The sequence below is a fragment of the Hemicordylus capensis genome, chromosome 9 (genome assembly GCF_027244095.1).
Source record: "Hemicordylus capensis ecotype Gifberg chromosome 9, rHemCap1.1.pri, whole genome shotgun sequence".
In the NCBI taxonomy this organism is placed as follows: Eukaryota; Metazoa; Chordata; class Lepidosauria; order Squamata; family Cordylidae; genus Hemicordylus; species Hemicordylus capensis.
In genome coordinates this window covers 5,594,426-5,616,881 of record NC_069665.1, presented here as the reverse complement: position 1 = coordinate 5,616,881, position 22,456 = coordinate 5,594,426, and positions in this window count along the sequence as shown.

The following is a 22,456-nucleotide window of genomic DNA, read 5'->3' as shown; positions in this document are numbered from 1 at the left end:
ATGAGGCATGTTGCACCAGAGGAAAAGCCTGCTTTCCTTGGCTTAAAATTAAGATCGGAGAAGCTTGCAAAATGCAAAGAACAAGATAGCATTCATTCAAATGCGACGCAACAGAGGAAAAGCCTGCTTTCCTTGGCTTAAAAATCAGCTCGGATAAGTTTGCAAAATGCAAAGAACAAGATAGCATTCATTCAAATGCTACGCAACAGAGGAAAAGCCTGCTTTCTTTGGCTTAAAAATCAGCTCGGATAAGCTTGCAAAATGCAAAGAACAAGATAGCATTCATTCAAATGCTACACACTACTTCAGTCTTAGTTCCGCTCAGTAAAAACACTCACTGGTTGCAAGAACAGGTCAAAAAGCAGCCCAGATCATATTGGGGTGGCACACAGTTGCCAAAAACATGGATGTAAGAAAATACAAAAAGACCTTAAAAAGGTTAGATTAGACGGTTAGACAAACCCGTCAGCAACTCACGAGTAGACCCCAGCTGCCATACATGCGAATAGACTCCGGTTGGTTTACTCACGAGTAGACCACCCTCGGCTTACTCGCGAGTAGACCATGCTTGGCTGACTCGTGAATAGACCACGCTCGGTTTTCTCACGAGTAGACCACGCTAGGCGTACCGTTTAGTAGAACCGGGTTGGCTTACTCGTGAGTAGACCCCTTCGGATCATTCGTGCAATGTGCAAGCTTACACGTGGTGATAAAAGGCGTAGTTTCTGCACATATGAGGCATGTTGCACCAGAGGAAAAGCCTGCTTTCCTTGGCTTAAAATTAAGATCGGAGAAGCTTGCAAAATGCAAAGAACAAGATAGCATTCATTCAAATGCTACGCAACAGAGGAAAAGCCTGCTTTCCTTGGCTTAAAAATCAGATCGGATAACCTTGCAAAATGCAAAGAACAAGATAGCATTCATTCAAATGCTACACACTTCTTCAGTCTTAGTTCCGTTCAGTAAAAACACTCACTGGTTGCAAGAACAGGTCAAAAAGCAATCCAGATCATATTGGGGTGGCACACAGTTGCCAAAAACATGGATGTAAGAAAATACAAAAAGACCTTAAAAAGGTTAGATTAGACGGTTAGACCAACCCGTCAGCGACTCACGAGTAGACCCCAGCTGCCAACATGCGAATAGACTCCGGTTGGTTTACTCACGAGTAGACCACCCTCGGCTTACTCACGAGTAGACCACGCTCGGTTTACTCGTGAGTAGACCACGCTAGGCGTACTATTTAGTAGACCCGGGTTGGCTTACTCGTTAGTAGACCCCGTCGGCTCATTCGTGCAATGTGCAAGCTTACACGTGGTGATAAAAGGCGTAGTTTCTGCACATATGAGGCATGTTGCACCAGAGGAAAAGCCTGCTTTCCTTGGCTTAAAATTAAGATCGGAGAAGCTTGCAAAATGCAAAGAACAAGATAGCATTCATTCAAATGCGACGCAACAGAGGAAAAGCCTGCTTTCCTTGGCTTAAAAATCAGATCGGATAAGTTTGCAAAATGCAAAGAACAAGATAGCATTCATTCAAATGCTACGCAACAGAGGAAAAGCCTGCTTTCTTTGGCTTAAAAATCAGCTCGGATAAGCTTGCAAAATGCAAAGAACAAGATAGCATTCATTCAAATGCTACAGACTACTTCAGTCTTAGTTCCGCTCAGTAAAAACACTCACTGGTTGCAAGAACAGGTCAAAAAGCAGCCCAGATCATATTGGGGTGGCACACAAAGTTGCCAAAAACATGGATGTAAGAAAATACAAAAAGACCTTAAAAAGGTTAGATTAGACGGTTAGACAAACCCGTCAGCAACTCACGAGTAGACCCCAGCTGCCATACATGCGAGTAGACTCCGGTTGGTTTACTCACGAGTAGACCACCCTCGGCTTACTCGCGAGTATACCACGCTCGGTTTACTCGTGAGTAGACCACGCTAGGCGTACTATTTAGTAGACCCGGGTTGGCTTACTCGTGAGTAGACCCCGTCGGCTCATTCGTGCAATGTGCAAGCTTACACGTGGTGATAAAAGGCGGAGTTTCTGCACATATGAGGCATGTTGCACCAGAGGAAAAGCCTGCTTTCCTTGGCTTAAAATTAAGATCGGAGAAGCTTGCAAAATGCAAAGAACAAGATAGCATTTATTCAAATGCTACGCAACAGAGGAAAAGCCTGCTTTCCTTGGCTTAAAAATCAGCTCGGATAAGCTTGCAAAATGCAAAGAACAAGATAGCATTCATTCAAATGCTACACTCTTCTTCCGTCTTAGTTCCACTCAGTAAAAACACTCACTGGTTGCAAGAACAGGTCAAAAAGCAGCCAGATCATATTGGGGTGGCACACAGTTGCCAAAAACATGGATGTAAGAAAATACAAAAAGACCTTAAAAAGGTTAGATTAGACGATTAGACCAACCCGTCAGCGACTCACGAGTAGACCCCAGCTGCCTTACATGCGAATAGACCCCGGTTGTTTTACTCACGAGTAGACCACCCTCGGCTTACTCACGAGTAGACCACGCTCGGTTTACTCGTGAGTAGACCACGCTAGGCGTACTATTTAGTAGACCCGGGTTGGCTTACTCGTTAGTAGACCCCGTCGGCTCATTCGTGCAATGTGCAAGCTTACACGTGGTGATAAAAGGCGTAGTTTCTGCACATATGAGGCATGTTGCACCAGAGGAAAAGCCTGCTTTCCTTGGCTTAAAATTAAGATCGGAGAAGCTTGCAAAATGCAAAGAACAAGATAGCATTCATTCAAATGCGACGCAACAGAGGAAAAGCCTGCTTTCCTTGGCTTAAAAATCAGATCGGATAAGTTTGCAAAATGCAAAGAACAAGATAGCATTCATTCAAATGCTACGCAACAGAGGAAAAGCCTGCTTTCTTTGGCTTAAAAATCAGCTCGGATAAGCTTGCAAAATGCAAAGAACAAGATAGCATTCATTCAAATGCTACAGACTACTTCAGTCTTAGTTCCGCTCAGTAAAAACACTCACTGGTTGCAAGAACAGGTCAAAAAGCAGCCCAGATCATATTGGGGTGGCACACAAAGTTGCCAAAAACATGGATGTAAGAAAATACAAAAAGACCTTAAAAAGGTTAGATTAGACGGTTAGACAAACCCGTCAGCAACTCACGAGTAGACCCCAGCTGCCATACATGCGAGTAGACTCCGGTTGGTTTACTCACGAGTAGACCACCCTCGGCTTACTCGCGAGTATACCACGCTCGGTTTACTCGTGAGTAGACCACGCTAGGCGTACTATTTAGTAGACCCGGGTTGGCTTACTCGTGAGTAGACCCCGTCGGCTCATTCGTGCAATGTGCAAGCTTACACGTGGTGATAAAAGGCGGAGTTTCTGCACATATGAGGCATGTTGCACCAGAGGAAAAGCCTGCTTTCCTTGGCTTAAAATTAAGATCGGAGAAGCTTGCAAAATGCAAAGAACAAGATAGCATTCATTCAAATGCGACGCAACAGAGGAAAAGCCTGCTTTCCTTGGCTTAAAAATCAGCTCGGATAAGTTTGCAAAATGCAAAGAACAAGATAGCATTCATTCAAATGCTACGCAACAGAGGAAAAGCCTGCTTTCTTTGGCTTAAAAATCAGCTCGGATAAGCTTGCAAAATGCAAAGAACAAGATAGCATTCATTCAAATGCTACACACTTCTTCAGTCTTAGTTCCGTTCAGTAAAAACACTCACTGGTTGCAAGAACAGGTCAAAAAGCAATCCAGATCATATTGGGGTGGCACACAGTTGCCAAAAACATGGATGTAAGAAAATACAAAAAGACCTTAAAAAGGTTAGATTAGACGGTTAGACCAACCCGTCAGCGACTCACGAGTAGACCCCAGCTGCCAACATGCGAATAGACTCCGGTTGGTTTACTCATGAGTAGACCACCCTCGGCTTACTCGCGAGTAGACCATGCTTGGCTGACTCGTGAATAGACCACGCTCGGTTTACTCGTGAGTAGACCACGCTAGGCGTACTGGTTTGTAGACCCGGGTTGGCTTACTCGTGAGTAGACCCCGTCGGCTCATTCGTGCAATGTCCAAGCTTACACGTGGTGATAAAAGGCGTAGTTTCTGCACATATGAGGCATGTTGCACCAGAGGAAAAGCCTGCTTTCCTTGGCTTAAAATTAAGATCGGAGAAGCTTGCAAAATGCAAAGAACAAGATAGCATTCATTCAAATGCTACGCAACAGAGGAAAAGCCTGCTTTCCTTGGCTTAAAAATCAGCTCGGATAACCTTGCAAAATGCAAAGAACAAGATAGCATTCATTCAAATGCTACACTCTTCTTCCGTCTTAGTTCCACTCAGTAAAAACACTCACTGGTTGCAAGAACAGGTCAAAAACCAGCCCAGATCATATTGGGGTGGCACACAGTTGCCAAAAACATGGATGTAAGAAAATACAAAAAGACCTTAAAAAGGTTAGATTAGACGGTTAGACCAACCCGTCAGCGACTCACGAGTAGACCCCAGCTGCCTTACATGCGAATAGACCCCGGTTGTTTTACTCACGAGTAGACCACCCTCGGCTTACTCGCGAGTAGACCACGCTCGGTTTACTCGTGAGTAGACCACGCTAGGCGTACTCTTTAGTAGACCCGGGTTGGCTTACTCGTGAGTAGACCCCGTCGGCTCATTCGTGCAATGTGCAAGCTTACACGTGGTGATAAAAGGCGGAGTTTCTACACATATGAGGCATGTTGCACCAGAGGAAAAGCCTGCTTTCCTTGGCTTAAAATTAAGATCGGAGAAGCTTGCAAAATGCAAAGAACAAGATAGCATTTATTCAAATGCTACGCAACAGAGGAAAAGCCTGCTTTCCTTGGCTTAAAAATCAGCTCGGATAAGCTTGCAAAATGCAAAGAACAAGATAGCATTCATTCAAATGCTACACTCTTCTTCCGTCTTAGTTCCACTCAGTAAAAACACTCACTGGTTGCAAGAACAGGTCAAAAAGCAGCCAGATCATATTGGGGTGGCACACAGTTGCCAAAAACATGGATGTAAGAAAATACAAAAAGACCTTAAAAAGGTTAGATTAGACGATTAGACCAACCCGTCAGCGACTCACGAGTAGACCCCAGCTGCCTTACATGCGAATAGACCCCGGTTGTTTTACTCACGAGTAGACCACCCTCGGCTTACTCACGAGTAGACCACGCTCGGTTTACTCGTGAGTAGACCACGCTAGGCGTACTATTTAGTAGACCCGGGTTGGCTTACTCGTTAGTAGACCCCGTCGGCTCATTCGTGCAATGTGCAAGCTTACACGTGGTGATAAAAGGCGTAGTTTCTGCACATATGAGGCATGTTGCACCAGAGGAAAAGCCTGCTTTCCTTGGCTTAAAATTAAGATCGGAGAAGCTTGCAAAATGCAAAGAACAAGATAGCATTCATTCAAATGCGACGCAACAGAGGAAAAGCCTGCTTTCCTTGGCTTAAAAATCAGATCGGATAAGTTTGCAAAATGCAAAGAACAAGATAGCATTCATTCAAATGCTACGCAACAGAGGAAAAGCCTGCTTTCTTTGGCTTAAAAATCAGCTCGGATAAGCTTGCAAAATGCAAAGAACAAGATAGCATTCATTCAAATGCTACAGACTACTTCAGTCTTAGTTCCGCTCAGTAAAAACACTCACTGGTTGCAAGAACAGGTCAAAAAGCAGCCCAGATCATATTGGGGTGGCACACAAAGTTGCCAAAAACATGGATGTAAGAAAATACAAAAAGACCTTAAAAAGGTTAGATTAGACGGTTAGACAAACCCGTCAGCAACTCACGAGTAGACCCCAGCTGCCATACATGCGAGTAGACTCCGGTTGGTTTACTCACGAGTAGACCACCCTCGGCTTACTCGCGAGTATACCACGCTCGGTTTACTCGTGAGTAGACCACGCTAGGCGTACTATTTAGTAGACCCGGGTTGGCTTACTCGTGAGTAGACCCCGTCGGCTCATTCGTGCAATGTGCAAGCTTACACGTGGTGATAAAAGGCGGAGTTTCTGCACATATGAGGCATGTTGCACCAGAGGAAAAGCCTGCTTTCCTTGGCTTAAAATTAAGATCGGAGAAGCTTGCAAAATGCAAAGAACAAGATAGCATTTATTCAAATGCTACGCAACAGAGGAAAAGCCTGCTTTCCTTGGCTTAAAAATCAGCTCGGATAAGCTTGCAAAATGCAAAGAACAAGATAGCATTCATTCAAATGCTACACTCTTCTTCCGTCTTAGTTCCACTCAGTAAAAACACTCACTGGTTGCAAGAACAGGTCAAAAAGCAGCCAGATCATATTGGGGTGGCACACAGTTGCCAAAAACATGGATGTAAGAAAATACAAAAAGACCTTAAAAAGGTTAGATTAGACGATTAGACCAACCCGTCAGCGACTCACGAGTAGACCCCAGCTGCCTTACATGCGAATAGACCCCGGTTGTTTTACTCACGAGTAGACCACCCTCGGCTTACTCACGAGTAGACCACGCTCGGTTTACTCGTGAGTAGACCACGCTAGGCGTACTATTTAGTAGACCCGGGTTGGCTTACTCGTTAGTAGACCCCGTCGGCTCATTCGTGCAATGTGCAAGCTTACACGTGGTGATAAAAGGCGTAGTTTCTGCACATATGAGGCATGTTGCACCAGAGGAAAAGCCTGCTTTCCTTGGCTTAAAATTAAGATCGGAGAAGCTTGCAAAATGCAAAGAACAAGATAGCATTCATTCAAATGCGACGCAACAGAGGAAAAGCCTGCTTTCCTTGGCTTAAAAATCAGATCGGATAAGTTTGCAAAATGCAAAGAACAAGATAGCATTCATTCAAATGCTACGCAACAGAGGAAAAGCCTGCTTTCTTTGGCTTAAAAATCAGCTCGGATAAGCTTGCAAAATGCAAAGAACAAGATAGCATTCATTCAAATGCTACAGACTACTTCAGTCTTAGTTCCGCTCAGTAAAAACACTCACTGGTTGCAAGAACAGGTCAAAAAGCAGCCCAGATCATATTGGGGTGGCACACAAAGTTGCCAAAAACATGGATGTAAGAAAATACAAAAAGACCTTAAAAAGGTTAGATTAGACGGTTAGACAAACCCGTCAGCAACTCACGAGTAGACCCCAGCTGCCATACATGCGAGTAGACTCCGGTTGGTTTACTCACGAGTAGACCACCCTCGGCTTACTCGCGAGTATACCACGCTCGGTTTACTCGTGAGTAGACCACGCTAGGCGTACTATTTAGTAGACCCGGGTTGGCTTACTCGTGAGTAGACCCCGTCGGCTCATTCGTGCAATGTGCAAGCTTACACGTGGTGATAAAAGGCGGAGTTTCTGCACATATGAGGCATGTTGCACCAGAGGAAAAGCCTGCTTTCCTTGGCTTAAAATTAAGATCGGAGAAGCTTGCAAAATGCAAAGAACAAGATAGCATTCATTCAAATGCGACGCAACAGAGGAAAAGCCTGCTTTCCTTGGCTTAAAAATCAGCTCGGATAAGTTTGCAAAATGCAAAGAACAAGATAGCATTCATTCAAATGCTACGCAACAGAGGAAAAGCCTGCTTTCTTTGGCTTAAAAATCAGCTCGGATAAGCTTGCAAAATGCAAAGAACAAGATAGCATTCATTCAAATGCTACACACTACTTCAGTCTTAGTTCCGCTCAGTAAAAACACTCACTGGTTGCAAGAACAGGTCAAAAAGCAGCCCAGATCATATTGGGGTGGCACACAGTTGCCAAAAACATGGATGTAAGAAAATACAAAAAGACCTTAAAAAGGTTAGATTAGACGGTTAGACAAACCCGTCAGCAACTCACGAGTAGACCCCAGCTGCCATACATGCGAATAGACTCCGGTTGGTTTACTCACGAGTAGACCACCCTCGGCTTACTCGCGAGTAGACCATGCTTGGCTGACTCGTGAATAGACCACGCTCGGTTTACTCACGAGTAGACCACGCTAGGCGTACCGTTTAGTAGAACCGGGTTGGCTTACTCGTGAGTAGACCCCTTCGGATCATTCGTGCAATGTGCAAGCTTACACGTGGTGATAAAAGGCGTAGTTTCTGCACATATGAGGCATGTTGCACCAGAGGAAAAGCCTGCTTTCCTTGGCTTAAAATTAAGATCGGAGAAGCTTGCAAAATGCAAAGAACAAGATAGCATTCATTCAAATGCTACGCAACAGAGGAAAAGCCTGCTTTCCTTGGCTTAAAAATCAGATCGGATAACCTTGCAAAATGCAAAGAACAAGATAGCATTCATTCAAATGCTACACACTTCTTCAGTCTTAGTTCCGTTCAGTAAAAACACTCACTGGTTGCAAGAACAGGTCAAAAAGCAATCCAGATCATATTGGGGTGGCACACAGTTGCCAAAAACATGGATGTAAGAAAATACAAAAAGACCTTAAAAAGGTTAGATTAGACGGTTAGACCAACCCGTCAGCGACTCACGAGTAGACCCCAGCTGCCAACATGCGAATAGACTCCGGTTGGTTTACTCACGAGTAGACCACCCTCGGCTTACTCGCGAGTAGACCATGCTTGGCTGACTCGTGAATAGACCACGCTCGGTTTACTCGTGAGTAGACCACGCTAGGCGTACTGGTTTGTAGACCCGGGTTGGCTTACTCGTGAGTAGACCCCGTCGGCTCATTCGTGCAATGTCCAAGCTTACACGTGGTGATAAAAGGCGTAGTTTCTGCACATATGAGGCATGTTGCACCAGAGGAAAAGCCTGCTTTCCTTGGCTTAAAATTAAGATCGGAGAAGCTTGCAAAATGCAAAGAACAAGATAGCATTCATTCAAATGCTACGCAACAGAGGAAAAGCCTGCTTTCCTTGGCTTAAAAATCAGCTCGGATAACCTTGCAAAATGCAAAGAACAAGATAGCATTCATTCAAATGCTACACTCTTCTTCCGTCTTAGTTCCACTCAGTAAAAACACTCACTGGTTGCAAGAACAGGTCAAAAAGCAGCCCAGATCATATTGGGGTGGCACACAGTTGCCAAAAACATGGATGTAAGAAAATACAAAAAGACCTTAAAAAGGTTAGATTAGACGGTTAGACCAACCCGTCAGCGACTCACGAGTAGACCCCAGCTGCCTTACATGCGAATAGACCCCGGTTGTTTTACTCACGAGTAGACCACCCTCGGCTTACTCGCGAGTAGACCACGCTCGGTTTACTCGTGAGTAGACCACGCTAGGCGTACTCTTTAGTAGACCCGGGTTGGCTTACTCGTGAGTAGACCCCGTCGGCTCATTCGTGCAATGTGCAAGCTTACACGTGGTGATAAAAGGCGGAGTTTCTACACATATGAGGCATGTTGCACCAGAGGAAAAGCCTGCTTTCCTTGGCTTAAAATTAAGATCGGAGAAGCTTGCAAAATGCAAAGAACAAGATAGCATTTATTCAAATGCTACGCAACAGAGGAAAAGCCTGCTTTCCTTGGCTTAAAAATCAGATCGGATAAGCTTGCAAAATGCAAAGAACAAGATAGCATTCATTCAAATGCTACGCAACAGAGGAAAAGCCTGCTTTCCTTGGCTTAAAAATCAGATCGGAGAAGCTTGCAAAATGCAAAGAACAAGATAGCATTCATTCAAATGCTACACTCTTCTTCCGTCTTAGTTCCACTCAGTAAAAACACTCACTGGTTGCAAGAACTGGTCAAAAAGCAGCCCAGATCATATTGGGGTGGCACACAGTTGCCAAAAACATGGATGTAAGAAAATACAAAAAGACCTTAAAAAGGTTAGATTAGACGGTTAGACAAACACGTCAGCTACTCACGAGTAGACCCCAGCTGCCATAATTGCGAATAGACTCCGGTTGGTTTACTCACGAGTAGACCACCCTCGGCTTACTCGCGAGTAGACCACGCTCGGTTTACTCGTGAGTAGACCACGCTAGGCGTACTATTTAGTAGACCCGGGTTGGCTTACTCGTGAGTAGACCCCGTCGGCTCATTCGTGCAATGTGCAAGCTTACACGTGGTGATAAAAGGCGTAGTTTCTGCACATATGAGGCATGTTGCACCAGAGGAAAAGCCTGCTTTCCTTGGCTTAAAATTAAGATCGGAGAAGCTTGCAAAATGCAAAGAACAAGATAGCATTCATTCAAATGCGACGCAACAGAGGAAAAGCCTGCTTTCCTTGGCTTAAAAATCAGATCGGATAAGTTTGCAAAATGCAAAGAACAAGATAGCATTCATTCAAATGCTACGCAACAGAGGAAAAGCCTGCTTTCTTTGGCTTAAAAATCAGCTCGGATAAGCTTGCAAAATGCAAAGAACAAGATAGCATTCATTCAAATGCTACAGACTACTTCAGTCTTAGTTCCGCTCAGTAAAAACACTCACTGGTTGCAAGAACAGGTCAAAAAGCAGCCCAGATCATATTGGGGTGGCACACACAGTTGCCAAAAACATGGATGTAAGAAAATACAAAAAGACCTTAAAAAGGTTAGATTAGACGGTTAGACAAACCCGTCAGCAACTCACGAGTAGACCCCAGCTGCCATACATGCGAGTAGACTCCGGTTGGTTTACTCACGAGTAGACCACCCTCGGCTTACTCGCGAGTATACCACGCTCGGTTTACTCGTGAGTAGACCACGCTAGGCGTACTATTTAGTAGACCCGGGTTGGCTTACTCGTGAGTAGACCCCGTCGGCTCATTCGTGCAATGTGCAAGCTTACACGTGGTGATAAAAGGCGGAGTTTCTGCACATATGAGGCATGTTGCACCAGAGGAAAAGCCTGCTTTCCTTGGCTTAAAATTAAGATCGGAGAAGCTTGCAAAATGCAAAGAACAAGATAGCATTCATTCAAATGCGACGCAACAGAGGAAAAGCCTGCTTTCCTTGGCTTAAAAATCAGCTCGGATAAGTTTGCAAAATGCAAAGAACAAGATAGCATTCATTCAAATGCTACGCAACAGAGGAAAAGCCTGCTTTCTTTGGCTTAAAAATCAGCTCGGATAAGCTTGCAAAATGCAAAGAACAAGATAGCATTCATTCAAATGCTACACACTACTTCAGTCTTAGTTCCGCTCAGTAAAAACACTCACTGGTTGCAAGAACAGGTCAAAAAGCAGCCCAGATCATATTGGGGTGGCACACAGTTGCCAAAAACATGGATGTAAGAAAATACAAAAAGACCTTAAAAAGGTTAGATTAGACGGTTAGACAAACCCGTCAGCAACTCACGAGTAGACCCCAGCTGCCATACATGCGAATAGACTCCGGTTGGTTTACTCACGAGTAGACCACCCTCGGCTTACTCGCGAGTAGACCATGCTTGGCTGACTCGTGAATAGACCACGCTCGGTTTTCTCACGAGTAGACCACGCTAGGCGTACCGTTTAGTAGAACCGGGTTGGCTTACTCGTGAGTAGACCCCTTCGGATCATTCGTGCAATGTGCAAGCTTACACGTGGTGATAAAAGGCGTAGTTTCTGCACATATGAGGCATGTTGCACCAGAGGAAAAGCCTGCTTTCCTTGGCTTAAAATTAAGATCGGAGAAGCTTGCAAAATGCAAAGAACAAGATAGCATTCATTCAAATGCTACGCAACAGAGGAAAAGCCTGCTTTCCTTGGCTTAAAAATCAGATCGGATAACCTTGCAAAATGCAAAGAACAAGATAGCATTCATTCAAATGCTACACACTTCTTCAGTCTTAGTTCCGTTCAGTAAAAACACTCACTGGTTGCAAGAACAGGTCAAAAAGCAATCCAGATCATATTGGGGTGGCACACAGTTGCCAAAAACATGGATGTAAGAAAATACAAAAAGACCTTAAAAAGGTTAGATTAGACGGTTAGACCAACCCGTCAGCGACTCACGAGTAGACCCCAGCTGCCAACATGCGAATAGACTCCGGTTGGTTTACTCATGAGTAGACCACCCTCGGCTTACTCGCGAGTAGACCATGCTTGGCTGACTCGTGAATAGACCACGCTCGGTTTACTCGTGAGTAGACCACGCTAGGCGTACTGGTTTGTAGACCCGGGTTGGCTTACTCGTGAGTAGACCCCGTCGGCTCATTCGTGCAATGTGCAAGCTTACACGTGGTGATAAAAGGCGGAGTTTCTACACATATGAGGCATGTTGCACCAGAGGAAAAGCCTGCTTTCCTTGGCTTAAAATTAAGATCGGAGAAGCTTGCAAAATGCAAAGAACAAGATAGCATTTATTCAAATGCTACGCAACAGAGGAAAAGCCTGCTTTCCTTGGCTTAAAAATCAGCTCGGATAACCTTGCAAAATGCAAAGAACAAGATAGCATTCATTCAAATGCTACGCAACAGAGGAAAAGCCTGCTTTCCTTGGCTTAAAAATCAGATCGGATAAGCTTGCAAAATGCAAAGAACAAGATAGCATTCATTCAAATGCTACACTCTTCTTCCGTCTTAGTTCCACTCAGTAAAAACACTCACTGGTTGCAAGAACTGGTCAAAAAGCAGCCCAGATCATATTGGGGTGGCACACAGTTGCCAAAAACATGGATGTAAGAAAATACAAAAAGACCTTAAAAAGGTTAGATTAGACGGTTAGACAAACCCGTCAGCTACTCACGAGTAGACCCCAGCTGCCTTACATGCGAATAGACCCCGGTTGTTTTACTCACGAGTAGACCACCCTCGGCTTACTCGCGAGTAGACCACGCTCGGTTTACTCGTGAGTAGACCACGCTAGGCGTACTCTTTAGTAGACCCGGGTTGGCTTACTCGTGAGTAGACCCCGTCGGCTCATTCGTGCAATGTGCAAGCTTACACGTGGTGATAAAAGGCGGAGTTTCTACACATATGAGGCATGTTGCACCAGAGGAAAAGCCTGCTTTCCTTGGCTTAAAATTAAGATCGGAGAAGCTTGCAAAATGCAAAGAACAAGATAGCATTTATTCAAATGCTACGCAACAGAGGAAAAGCCTGCTTTCCTTGGCTTAAAAATCAGCTCGGATAAGTTTGCAAAATGCAAAGAACAAGATAGCATTCATTCAAATGCTACACACTACTTCAGTCTTAGTTCCGCTCAGTAAAAACACTCACTGGTTGCAAGAACAGGTCAAAAAGCAGCCCAGATCATATTGGGGTGGCACACAGTTGCCAAAAACATGGATGTAAGAAAATACAAAAAGACCTTAAAAAGGTTAGATTAGACGGTTAGACAAACCCGTCAGCAACTCACGAGTAGACCCCAGCTGCCATACATGCGAATAGACTCCGGTTGGTTTACTCACGAGTAGACCACCCTCGGCTTACTCGCGAGTAGACCATGCTTGGCTGACTCGTGAATAGACCACGCTCGGTTTTCTCACGAGTAGACCACGCTAGGCGTACCGTTTAGTAGAACCGGGTTGGCTTACTCGTGAGTAGACCCCTTCGGATCATTCGTGCAATGTGCAAGCTTACACGTGGTGATAAAAGGCGTAGTTTCTGCACATATGAGGCATGTTGCACCAGAGGAAAAGCCTGCTTTCCTTGGCTTAAAATTAAGATCGGAGAAGCTTGCAAAATGCAAAGAACAAGATAGCATTCATTCAAATGCTACGCAACAGAGGAAAAGCCTGCTTTCCTTGGCTTAAAAATCAGATCGGATAACCTTGCAAAATGCAAAGAACAAGATAGCATTCATTCAAATGCTACACACTTCTTCAGTCTTAGTTCCGTTCAGTAAAAACACTCACTGGTTGCAAGAACAGGTCAAAAAGCAATCCAGATCATATTGGGGTGGCACACAGTTGCCAAAAACATGGATGTAAGAAAATACAAAAAGACCTTAAAAAGGTTAGATTAGACGGTTAGACCAACCCGTCAGCGACTCACGAGTAGACCCCAGCTGCCAACATGCGAATAGACTCCGGTTGGTTTACTCATGAGTAGACCACCCTCGGCTTACTCGCGAGTAGACCATGCTTGGCTGACTCGTGAATAGACCACGCTCGGTTTACTCGTGAGTAGACCACGCTAGGCGTACTGGTTTGTAGACCCGGGTTGGCTTACTCGTGAGTAGACCCCGTCGGCTCATTCGTGCAATGTGCAAGCTTACACGTGGTGATAAAAGGCGGAGTTTCTACACATATGAGGCATGTTGCACCAGAGGAAAAGCCTGCTTTCCTTGGCTTAAAATTAAGATCGGAGAAGCTTGCAAAATGCAAAGAACAAGATAGCATTTATTCAAATGCTACGCAACAGAGGAAAAGCCTGCTTTCCTTGGCTTAAAAATCAGCTCGGATAACCTTGCAAAATGCAAAGAACAAGATAGCATTCATTCAAATGCTACGCAACAGAGGAAAAGCCTGCTTTCCTTGGCTTAAAAATCAGATCGGATAAGCTTGCAAAATGCAAAGAACAAGATAGCATTCATTCAAATGCTACACTCTTCTTCCGTCTTAGTTCCACTCAGTAAAAACACTCACTGGTTGCAAGAACTGGTCAAAAAGCAGCCCAGATCATATTGGGGTGGCACACAGTTGCCAAAAACATGGATGTAAGAAAATACAAAAAGACCTTAAAAAGGTTAGATTAGACGGTTAGACAAACCCGTCAGCTACTCACGAGTAGACCCCAGCTGCCTTACATGCGAATAGACCCCGGTTGTTTTACTCACGAGTAGACCACCCTCGGCTTACTCGCGAGTAGACCACGCTCGGTTTACTCGTGAGTAGACCACGCTAGGCGTACTCTTTAGTAGACCCGGGTTGGCTTACTCGTGAGTAGACCCCGTCGGCTCATTCGTGCAATGTGCAAGCTTACACGTGGTGATAAAAGGCGGAGTTTCTACACATATGAGGCATGTTGCACCAGAGGAAAAGCCTGCTTTCCTTGGCTTAAAATTAAGATCGGAGAAGCTTGCAAAATGCAAAGAACAAGATAGCATTTATTCAAATGCTACGCAACAGAGGAAAAGCCTGCTTTCCTTGGCTTAAAAATCAGCTCGGATAAGTTTGCAAAATGCAAAGAACAAGATAGCATTCATTCAAATGCTACACACTACTTCAGTCTTAGTTCCGCTCAGTAAAAACACTCACTGGTTGCAAGAACAGGTCAAAAAGCAGCCCAGATCATATTGGGGTGGCACACAGTTGCCAAAAACATGGATGTAAGAAAATACAAAAAGACCTTAAAAAGGTTAGATTAGACGGTTAGACAAACCCGTCAGCAACTCACGAGTAGACCCCAGCTGCCATACATGCGAATAGACTCCGGTTGGTTTACTCACGAGTAGACCACCCTCGGCTTACTCGCGAGTAGACCATGCTTGGCTGACTCGTGAATAGACCACGCTCGGTTTTCTCACGAGTAGACCACGCTAGGCGTACCGTTTAGTAGAACCGGGTTGGCTTACTCGTGAGTAGACCCCTTCGGATCATTCGTGCAATGTGCAAGCTTACACGTGGTGATAAAAGGCGTAGTTTCTGCACATATGAGGCATGTTGCACCAGAGGAAAAGCCTGCTTTCCTTGGCTTAAAATTAAGATCGGAGAAGCTTGCAAAATGCAAAGAACAAGATAGCATTCATTCAAATGCTACGCAACAGAGGAAAAGCCTGCTTTCCTTGGCTTAAAAATCAGATCGGATAACCTTGCAAAATGCAAAGAACAAGATAGCATTCATTCAAATGCTACACACTTCTTCAGTCTTAGTTCCGTTCAGTAAAAACACTCACTGGTTGCAAGAACAGGTCAAAAAGCAATCCAGATCATATTGGGGTGGCACACAGTTGCCAAAAACATGGATGTAAGAAAATACAAAAAGACCTTAAAAAGGTTAGATTAGACGGTTAGACCAACCCGTCAGCGACTCACGAGTAGACCCCAGCTGCCAACATGCGAATAGACTCCGGTTGGTTTACTCACGAGTAGACCACCCTCGGCTTACTCGCGAGTAGACCATGCTTGGCTGACTCGTGAATAGACCACGCTCGGTTTACTCACGAGTAGACCACGCAAGGCGTACCGTTTAGTAGAACCGGGTTGGCTTACTCGTGAGTAGACCCCTTCGGATCATTCGTGCAATGTGCAAGCTTACACGTGGTGATAAAAGGCGTAGTTTCTGCACATATGAGGCATGTTGCACCAGAGGAAAAGCCTGCTTTCCTTGGCTTAAAATTAAGATCGGAGAAGCTTGCAAAATGCAAAGAACAAGATAGCATTCATTCAAATGCGACGCAACAGAGGAAAAGCCTGCTTTCCTTGGCTTAAAAATCAGATCGGATAAGTTTGCAAAATGCAAAGAACAAGATAGCATTCATTCAAATGCTACGCAACAGAGGAAAAGCCTGCTTTCTTTGGCTTAAAAATCAGCTCGGATAAGCTTGCAAAATGCAAAGAACAAGATAGCATTCATTCAAATGCTACAGACTACTTCAGTCTTAGTTCCGCTCAGTAAAAACACTCACTGGTTGCAAGAACAGGTCAAAAAGCAGCCCAGATCATATTGGGGTGGCACACAGTTGCCAAAAACATGGATGTAAGAAAATACAAAAAGACCTTAAAAAGGTTAGATTAGACGGTTAGACCAACCCGTCAGCGACTCACGAGTAGACCCCAGCTGCCAACATGCGAATAGACTCCGGTTGGTTTACTCACGAGTAGACCACCCTCGGCTTACTCGCGAGTAGACCATGCTTGGCTGACTCGTGATTAGACCACGCTCGGTTTACTCGTGAGTAGACCACGCTAGGCGTATTGGTTAGTAGACCCGGGTTCGCTTACTCGTGAGTAGACCCCGTCGGCTCATTCGTGCAATGTCCAAGCTTACACGTGGTGATAAAAGGCGTAGTTTCTGCACATATGAGGCATGTTGCACCAGAGGAAAAGCCTGCTTTCCTTGGCTTAAAATTAAGATCGGAGAAGCTTGCAAAATGCAAAGAACAAGATAGCATTCATTCAAATGCTACACTCTTCTTCCGTCTTAGTTCCACTCAGTAAAAACACTCACTGGTTGCAAGAACAGGTCAAAAAGCAGCCCAGATCATATTGGGGTGGCACACAGTTGCCAAAAACATGGATGTAAGAAAATACAAAAAGACCTTAAAAAGGTTAGATTAGACGGTTAGACCAACCCGTCAGCGACTCACGAGTAGACCCCAGCTGCCTTACATGCGAATAGACCCCGGTTGTTTTACTCACGAGTAGACCACCCTCGGCTTACTCGCGAGTAGACCACGCTCGGTTTACTCGTGAGTAGACCACGCTAGGCGTACTCTTTAGTAGACCCGGGTTGGCTTACTCGTGAGTAGACCCCGTCGGCTCATTCGTGCAATGTGCAAGCTTACACGTGGTGATAAAAGGCGGAGTTTCTACACATATGAGGCATGTTGCACCAGAGGAAAAGCCTGCTTTCCTTGGCTTAAAATTAAGATCGGAGAAGCTTGCAAAATGCAAAGAACAAGATAGCATTTATTCAAATGCTACGCAACAGAGGAAAAGCCTGCTTTCCTTGGCTTAAAAATCAGCTCGGATAAGTTTGCAAAATGCAAAGAACAAGATAGCATTCATTCAAATGCTACGCAACAGAGGAAAAGCCTGCTTTCTTTGGCTTAAAAATCAGCTCGGATAAGCTTGCAAAATGCAAAGAACAAGATAGCATTCATTCAAATGCTACACACTACTTCAGTCTTAGTTCCGCTCAGTAAAAACACTCACTGGTTGCAAGAACAGGTCAAAAAGCAGCCCAGATCATATTGGGGTGGCACACAGTTGCCAAAAACATGGATGTAAGAAAATACAAAAAGACCTTAAAAAGGTTAGATTAGACGGTTAGACCAACCCGTCAGCGACTCACGAGTAGACCCCAGCTGCCAACATGCGAATAGATTCCGGTTGGTTTACTCACGAGTAGACCACCCTCGGCTTACTCGCGAGTAGACCACGCTCGGTTTACTCGTGAGTAGACCACGCTAGGCGTACTCTTTAGTAGACCCGGGTTGGCTTACTCGTGAGTAGACCCCGTCGGCTCATTCGTGCAATGTGCAAGCTTACACGTGGTGATAAAAGGCGGAGTTTCTACACATATGAGGCATGTTGCACCAGAGGAAAAGCCTGCTTTCCTTGGCTTAAAATTAAGATCGGAGAAGCTTGCAAAATGCAAAGAACAAGATAGCATTCATTCAAATGCTACGCAACAGAGGAAAAGCCTGCTTTCCTTGGCTTAAAAATCAGCTCGGATAAGTTTGCAAAATGCAAAGAACAAGATAGCATTCATTCAAATGCTACGCAACAGAGGAAAAGCCTGCTTTCTTTGGCTTAAAAATCAGCTCGGATAAGCTTGCAAAATGCAAAGAACAAGATAGCATTCATTCAAATGCTACACACTACTTCAGTCTTAGTTCCGCTCAGTAAAAACACTCACTGGTTGCAAGAACAGGTCAAAAAGCAGCCCAGATCATATTGGGGTGGCACACAGTTGCCAAAAACATGGATGTAAGAAAATACAAAAAGACCTTAAAAAGGTTAGATTAGACGGTTAGACCAACCCGTCAGCGACTCACGAGTAGACCCCAGCTGCCAACATGCGAATAGATTCCGGTTGGTTTACTCACGAGTAGACCACCCTCGGCTTACTCGCGAGTAGACCACGCTCGGTTTACTCGTGAGTAGACCACGCTAGGCGTACTCTTTAGTAGACCCGGGTTGGCTTACTCGTGAGTAGACCCCGTCGGCTCATTCGTGCAATGTGCAAGCTTACACGTGGTGATAAAAGGCGGAGTTTCTACACATATGAGGCATGTTGCACCAGAGGAAAAGCCTGCTTTCCTTGGCTTAAAATTAAGATCGGAGAAGCTTGCAAAATGCAAAGAACAAGATAGCATTCATTCAAATGCTACGCAACAGAGGAAAAGCCTGCTTTCTTTGGCTTAAAAATCAGCTCGGATAAGCTTGCAAAATGCAAAGAACAAGATAGCATTCATTCAAATGCTACACACTACTTCAGTCTTAGTTCCGCTCAGTAAAAACACTCACTGGTTGCAAGAACAGGTCAAAAAGCAGCCCAGATCATATTGGGGTGGCACACAGTTGCCAAAAACATGGATGTAAGAAAATACAAAAAGACCTTAAAAAGGTTAGATTAGACGGTTAGACCAACCCGTCAGCGACTCACGAGTAGACCCCAGCTGCCAACATGCGAATAGACTCCGGTTGGTTTACTCACGAGTAGACCACCCTCGGCTTACTCGCGAGTAGACCATGCTTGGCTGACTCGTGATTAGACCACGCTCGGTTTACTCGTGAGTAGACCACGCTAGGCGTATTGGTTAGTAAACCCGGGTTCGCTTACTCGTGAGTAGACCCAGTCGGCTCATTCGTGCAATGTCCAAGCTTACACGTGGTGATAAAAGGCGTAGTTTCTGCACATATGAGGCATGTTGCACCAGAGGAAAAGCCTGCTTTCCTTGGCTTAAAATTAAGATCGGAGAAGCTTGCAAAATGCAAAGAACAAGATAGCATTCATTCAAATGCTACGCAACAGAGGAAAAGCCTGCTTTCCTTGGCTTAAAAATCAGATCGGATAAGCTTGCAAAATGCAAAGAACAAGATAGCATTCATTCAAATGCTACACTCTTCTTCCGTCTTAGTTCCACTCAGTAAAAACACTCACTGGTTGCAAGAACAGGTCAAAAAGCAGCCCAGATCATATTGGGGTGGCACACAGTTGCCAAAAACATGGATGTAAGAAAATACAAAAAGACCTTAAAAAGGTTAGATTAGACGGTTAGACCAACCCGTCAGCGACTCACGAGTAGACCCCAGCTGCCTTACATGCGAATAGACCCCGGTTGTTTTCCTCACGAGTAGACCACCCTCGGCTTACTCGCGAGTAGACCACGCTCGGTTTACTCGTGAGTAGACCACGCTAGGCGTACTCTTTAGTAGACCCGGGTTGGCTTACTCGTGAGTAGACCCCGTCGGCTCATTCGTGCAATGTGCAAGCTTACACGTGGTGATAAAAGGCGGAGTTTCTACACATATGAGGCATGTTGCACCAGAGGAAAAGCCTGCTTTCCTTGGCTTAAAATTAAGATCGGAGAAGCTTGCAAAATGCAAAGAACAAGATAGCATTCATTCAAATGCTACGCAACAGAGGAAAAGCCTGCTTTCCTTGGCTTAAAAATCAGCTTGGATAAGTTTGCAAAATGCAAAGAACAAGATAGCATTCATTCAAATGCTACGCAACAGAGGAAAAGCCTGCTTTCTTTGGCTTAAAAATCAGCTCGGATAAGCTTGCAAAATGCAAAGAACAAGATAGCATTCATTCAAATGCTACACACTACTTCAGTCTTAGTTCCGCTCAGTAAAAACACTCACTGGTTGCAAGAACAGGTCAAAAAGCAGCCCAGATCATATTGGGGTGGCACACAGTTGCCAAAAACATGGATGTAAGAAAATACAAAAAGACCTTAAAAAGGTTAGATTAGACGGTTAGACAAACCCGTCAGCAACTCACGAGTAGACCCCAGCTGCCATACATGCGAATAGACTCCGGTTGGTTTACTCACGAGTAGACCACCCTCGGCTTACTCGCGAGTAGACCATGCTTGGCTGACTCGTGAATAGACCACGCTCGGTTTTCTCACGAGTAGACCACGCTAGGCGTACCGTTTAGTAGAACCGGGTTGGCTTACTCGTGAGTAGACCCCTTCGGATCATTCGTGCAATGTGCAAGCTTACACGTGGTGATAAAAGGCGTAGTTTCTGCACATATGAGGCATGTTGCACCAGAGGAAAAGCCTGCTTTCCTTGGCTTAAAATTAAGATCGGAGAAGCTTGCAAAATGCAAAGAACAAGATAGCATTCATTCAAATGCTACGCAACAGAGGAAAAGCCTGCTTTCCTTGGCTTAAAAATCAGATCGGATAACCTTGCAAAATGCAAAGAACAAGATAGCATTCATTCAAATGCTACACACTTCTTCAGTCTTAGTTCCGTTCAGTAAAAACACTCACTGGTTGCAAGAACAGGTCAAAAAGCAATCCAGATCATATTGGGGTGGCACACAGTTGCCAAAAACATGGATGTAAGAAAATACAAAAAGACCTTAAAAAGGTTAGATTAGACGGTTAGACCAACCCGTCAGCGACTCACGAGTAGACCCCAGCTGCCAACATGCGAATAGACTCCGGTTGGTTTACTCATGAGTAGACCACCCTCGGCTTACTCGCGAGTAGACCATGCTTGGCTGACTCGTGAATAGACCACGCTCGGTTTACTCGTGAGTAGACCACGCTAGGCGTACTGGTTTGTAGACCCGGGTTGGCTTACTCGTGAGTAGACCCCGTCGGCTCATTCGTGCAATGTGCAAGCTTACACGTGGTGATAAAAGGCGGAGTTTCTACACATATGAGGCATGTTGCACCAGAGGAAAAGCCTGCTTTCCTTGGCTTAAAATTAAGATCGGAGAAGCTTGCAAAATGCAAAGAACAAGATAGCATTTATTCAAATGCTACGCAACAGAGGAAAAGCCTGCTTTCCTTGGCTTAAAAATCAGCTCGGATAACCTTGCAAAATGCAAAGAACAAGATAGCATTCATTCAAATGCTACGCAACAGAGGAAAAGCCTGCTTTCCTTGGCTTAAAAATCAGATCGGATAAGCTTGCAAAATGCAAAGAACAAGATAGCATTCATTCAAATGCTACACTCTTCTTCCGTCTTAGTTCCACTCAGTAAAAACACTCACTGGTTGCAAGAACTGGTCAAAAAGCAGCCCAGATCATATTGGGGTGGCACACAGTTGCCAAAAACATGGATGTAAGAAAATACAAAAAGACCTTAAAAAGGTTAGATTAGACGGTTAGACAAACCCGTCAGCTACTCACGAGTAGACCCCAGCTGCCTTACATGCGAATAGACCCCGGTTGTTTTACTCACGAGTAGACCACCCTCGGCTTACTCGCGAGTAGACCACGCTCGGTTTACTCGTGAGTAGACCACGCTAGGCGTACTCTTTAGTAGACCCGGGTTGGCTTACTCGTGAGTAGACCCCGTCGGCTCATTCGTGCAATGTGCAAGCTTACACGTGGTGATAAAAGGCGGAGTTTCTACACATATGAGGCATGTTGCACCAGAGGAAAAGCCTGCTTTCCTTGGCTTAAAATTAAGATCGGAGAAGCTTGCAAAATGCAAAGAACAAGATAGCATTTATTCAAATGCTACGCAACAGAGGAAAAGCCTGCTTTCCTTGGCTTAAAAATCAGCTCGGATAAGTTTGCAAAATGCAAAGAACAAGATAGCATTCATTCAAATGCTACGCAACAGAGGAAAAGCCTGCTTTCTTTGGCTTAAAAATCAGCTCGGATAAGCTTGCAAAATGCAAAGAACAAGATAGCATTCATTCAAATGCTACACACTACTTCAGTCTTAGTTCCGCTCAGTAAAAACACTCACTGGTTGCAAGAACAGGTCAAAAAGCAGCCCAGATCATATTGG